Genomic DNA, 4,887 nt, shown 5'->3' with positions numbered 1-4,887 from the left:
GCGGAAAAACAATTGTATATCCCAAATTGAATCTTTGGTTAGCTTAAGATAGAATTGTGTATGCTAGTTAAGTATGGGAAATTGTGGAACAAAAGTTATTAAGGGAATGTGTCATGATAATACAATGGGAATTTGGATACCTACTCATGTGAAACTATAAGAATTAAAAATCTATGTGCATTGATAAGCTATGTTTATTTTTATGTCTATATTAAAATAAAAAAAATCAATAAATAAATAAGGGGACAAAATTACCCCAATGCTGAATTAAGAATTCAAAGATCAATGCACATATGATAAAATTAAAAAAAAATTGATACATGAGTATGGAATGTAAAAGGGAATTCTGGGTAGCTAGGTATGAATTCTAAGGTTATATAAAATATATAGGTTGGGTTAAAGCTTGGGTTAATTAAAGATTTAATTTATAAGCTCACTTAACCATATATGTATCCCTACCCTTACCTTGGCCCATTACAACCTTGAAAAGACCTCATGATGTTTGCATCGGTATAATAACTATTGTTGATTGGTTAGGAGAAGAACAAAAGTTAGAAAGCATGATTAGAGAAGGATAGAGTGATTACCCTATACACTAGAGAGATTAGAGCATATATACATCATCAGTAAGGGTTAAATGCTTGAATTTCCATGTTCCCTGCTTTCATGAGCTATCTTCTTGCACTTTTATCTGTCTTACTGTATAATGGTAGAATTAGTGGAATTTGATTTGTAATTGTTTTGAAGAGCTTATTTACTTTTGATCAAGTGGGCAAGAATCATATAGTTGCATTCATATATATAGGTTGCATTGCATTGCATGAGTTTCTACATGTTCATACTTATTTATCTTATCTCCTTCAGTTAAGCATGAGGACATGCTAATGTTTAAGTGTGGGGAGGTTGATAAACCACTATTTTATGGTTTATATTGTGTTCAATTGTGTGGTTTTATCATGATCCTTACCCACTTATTCATTAATTTAGCATGCATTTATATTTCCTTCCTGAAATTATTACATGATTGAAAACTGCTTCCTAGAGACTTTTAATTATGCATTTTTATTCTCCTTTATTCCATTCGATGCCGTAATCTGTGTGTTAAGTGTTTTAGGCTTTATAGGGCACGAAGGAGTTGGAGATTGGAAAGGAAGCTAGCAAAAATAGAAGGAACACGAGAAATTGAGGAGATAACCAGCGAGAAGTGACGCGGCCGCATGGCTCACGCGTTCATGCGAAAGAGGAGAAATCACAGTGACGCAACCGCATTGCTCACGTGACCGCGCAGATTGGAAAAGCACAAGTGACACGAAAGCGTGAATGACGCGAACGCGTGGCAGGGAAAAACGCGAATGACGCGTCCACATGGGTGACGCAATCGCGTGATGTGCGCGATCTGCACAATCTGCAGAATTCGCTAGGGGCCATTTGGACCCTATTTTGACCCAGTTTTCGGCCCAGAACAGCAGACTAGAGCCAGAGAACATGCAGAAACCAGAACAACAATTCATTCTACACAGTTTTAGTTTTAGATCTAGTTTTTACTCATCCTCTAGGTTTTTCTCTCTACACATTCATAGTCCTTAGGATTTTATTTTCCTACCACTTTTTGCATTGGGATACTGAGAAGAGTTATTACCTCATCAAGACTTCGTCATTCCAGTTCATTTTCTTTACTTGGCTTTACTCTTCCATGTCCTTTACTTTGCTTAATTTTACCATTGGAATATTTTTAGGATTATTTAATACAAGGATTACTTTTATTTTTAATTGATTATTTTGATTTTTATTTACAATGTCTTTCTTTAATTCCTTTTCATATGTTATGAATTTTACATTCACAATGAGCGAGTAGTTCCCTAACTTGATGGGGAGTTGATTGAAAGGAACCCTTGAGTTGGAAGGCTTAAAAGAAAGATTGTAATTGGGTTTATTGTTGGATTGCCCTCTAGTCACTAATACCAATCCCTTTTAATTAAGTGGGTTGCAACTTGTGAACGGACGTAGCATTCCAACCTGTTTGACTTTCCCTTACCTAGTAAGAGATAACTAAACAGGATAACCTTTAATTATCAATTAATCTAGAGAGTAATTCAACAATAATGGGGCTTCCAACTAATCAACTCCCAGTCAAGGCTTTTATTCACATTATTCAAATTCTCCAATTTAATTTCCTATTTACTCAACTCAAACCTTTTTGAAAACATCTGATTAATAAAATAGCACACTTTTCTGCAACTCATTGGGAGACGACCTGGGATTCATACTCCAGTATTTTAATTTCAAATTTCTGTGACACCTTTCTAAATTGATAAGTGGATTTCTGGCGAGTTAAGAACTATACTTGCAACGTATATATTTTAATAATTTTTAATTCGCCAATTTCTGCTCGCATCAGGCGCCATTGAGATCACAATTTCGTGCAACATATTTTTGGCGGTGTTGCTGGGGATTGTACGAGTTTGGACAACTGACGGTTCATCTTGTTGCTCAGATTAGGTAATTTTCTTTTCAAAAAGTTTTCAAAAACCTTTCAGAAAAATTTTCTTCTTTTTCGTTTTTCTAAAAATAATTTTCAAAAAATCCAAAAAAAATTTAATAAAATCATAAAATCAAAAATATTTTGTGTTTCTTGTTTGAGTCTAGCATCAATTTTTAAGTTTGATGTCAATTGCATGTTTTAATTTTTTCTCAAAAATTTTTTTCGAAAATTCATTGATTGCATTCTTCATGATCTTCAAGTTGTTCTTGACAAGTCTTCTTGTTTGATCTTCATATTTTCTTGTTTTGTGTCTTTTGTTGTTTTTCATATGTATTTTTGCATTCATAGTGTCTAAACATGAAAAATCTCTAAGTTTGGTGTCTTGCATGTTTTTCTTTTCTTGACAATTTTTCAAAAGTAAGTTCTTGATGTTCATCATAATCTTCAAAGTGTTCTTGGTGTTCATCTTGACATTCATAGTGTTGTTGCATGCATCATGTGTTTTGATTCATAATTTTTATATTTTGAGTCATTTAGTTATTTTTCTTACTCCTCATTAAATTCAAAAAAATATCTTTTCCTTATTTTACTCATAAATCTTGAAATCTTTGTGTTGACTTAGTCAAAAAATTTTAAAATAAGTTGTTTCTTGTTAGTCAAGTCAAGATTTCAATTTTAAAAATCTTATCTTTTCAAAACTTTTTCAAAACTCAAATCTTTTCACTTTTCTTTTATATTTTCGAAATTTTTTTAAAAATTGATTTTCAAAATCTTTTTCTTGTCTTTACTTCATAATTTTCGAAAACTTTACTAACAATTAATGTGATTGATTCAAAAATTTGAAGTTTGTTACTTTCTTGTTAAGAAAAGTTCAATCTTTAAATTCTAGAATCATATCTTTTAGTTTCTTGTTAGTCAAATAATCAATTTTAATTTTAAAAATCAAATCTTTTTAATTTCCTTTTCAAATCTTTTTGAAAATAAATTTTCAATCAAATCTTTTCCAATCATATCTTTTTTTTTTAAATCATATCTTTTTCAAAATCAATTTCAAAATCTTTTCTAACTTCCTATCTTTTCAAAATTGATTTTCAAATCTTTTTCAACTAACTAATTAACTTTTTGTTTGTTTCTTATCTTTTTCAAAACCACCTAACTACTTTTCTCTCTCTAATTTTCGAAAATCACCTTCCTCTTTTTCAAAATTCTTTTAATTAACTAATTGTTTCAAATTTTAATATTAATTTATTTCTACTCTTAATTTTCGAAAATCTCTAACCATTTTCAAAAACAATTTTCGAAAACTCTCTCTCTCTCATCTCCTTCTATTTATTTATTTATCTACTAACACTTCTCTTCTATTCATAATTCGAACCCTCTTCTCTTCTCTCTCTGTGTTCGAATTTTTCTTCTTCTACTCACATAATGGAATCTCTATAATGTGACATAGAGGATTCCTCTTCTTTTCTGTTCTTTTCTTTTTCATATGAGCAGGAGCAAGGACAAGGACATTCTTGTTGAAGCAGATCCTGAACCTGAAAAGGACTCTGAAGAAGAAGAAGCTAAGAGAAGCTAAAGCACAACAATTCAGAGAAAACCTTACAGAGAATCTCAAAAAAGAATGAGACATAGCCGAACCTAACAACAATGCAAGGAAGATGTTTGGTGACTTTACTGCACCAAATTCCAACTTCCATGGAAGAAGCATCTCAATCCCTGCCATTGGAGCAAACAATTTTGAGCTAAAGCCTCAATTAGTTTCTCTGATGTAACAGAATTACAAGTTTTATGGACTTCCATCAGAAGATCCTTTTTAGTTCTTAACTGAATTATTGCAGATCTATGATACTGTTAAGACCAATGGGGTTGATCCGAGGTCTACAGGTTTATGCTTTTCCCTTTTTCTATAAGAGACAGAGCTAGAGTATGGTTGGACTCTCAACCTAAAGATAGCCTGAACTCTTGGGATAAGCTTGCCACGACTTTCTTAGCCAAGTTCTTTCCTCCTCAAAAGCTGAGTAAGCTTAGAATGGATGTTCAAACCTTTAGACAGAAAGAAGGTGAATCCCTCTATGAAGCTTGGGAGAGATACAAGCAACTGACCAAAAAGTATCCTTCTGACATGCTTTCAGAATGGACCATCCTGGATATATTCTATGATGGTCTGTCTGAATTGTCGAAGATGTTATTGGACCATTCTGCAGGTGAATCTATTCACCTGAAGAAAACGCCTGCAGAAGCTCAAGAACTCATTGACATGGTTGTAAATAACCAGTTCATGTACACTTCTGAAAGGAATCCTGTGAATAATGAGACGCCTCAAAGGAAGGGAGTTCTTGAAATTGATGCTCTGAATGCCATATTGGCTCAGAACAAAATGTTGACTCAACAAGTCAATATGATTT

At 32.5% G+C, this 4,887-nt stretch overlaps 1 non-coding gene across 1 annotated transcript; it reads right to left on the bottom strand.

Moving 5' to 3' along the window:
• Positions 1-4,502: 4,502 nt before the first annotated feature.
• LOC127745098 (small nucleolar RNA R71) lies at positions 4,503-4,610 on the bottom strand. The gene has a single exon (XR_008006292.1). It is a non-coding gene; the product is annotated as a small nucleolar RNA R71 (small nucleolar RNA).
• Positions 4,611-4,887: the final 277 nt, after the last annotated feature.

This window comes from Arachis duranensis, chromosome 2 (genome assembly GCF_000817695.3).
Source record: "Arachis duranensis cultivar V14167 chromosome 2, aradu.V14167.gnm2.J7QH, whole genome shotgun sequence".
NCBI classification, from domain to species: Eukaryota; Viridiplantae; Streptophyta; class Magnoliopsida; order Fabales; family Fabaceae; genus Arachis; species Arachis duranensis.
Note: the sequence above shows the minus strand (reverse complement) of the source record. Positions and strands in the feature narration are given on the sequence as shown.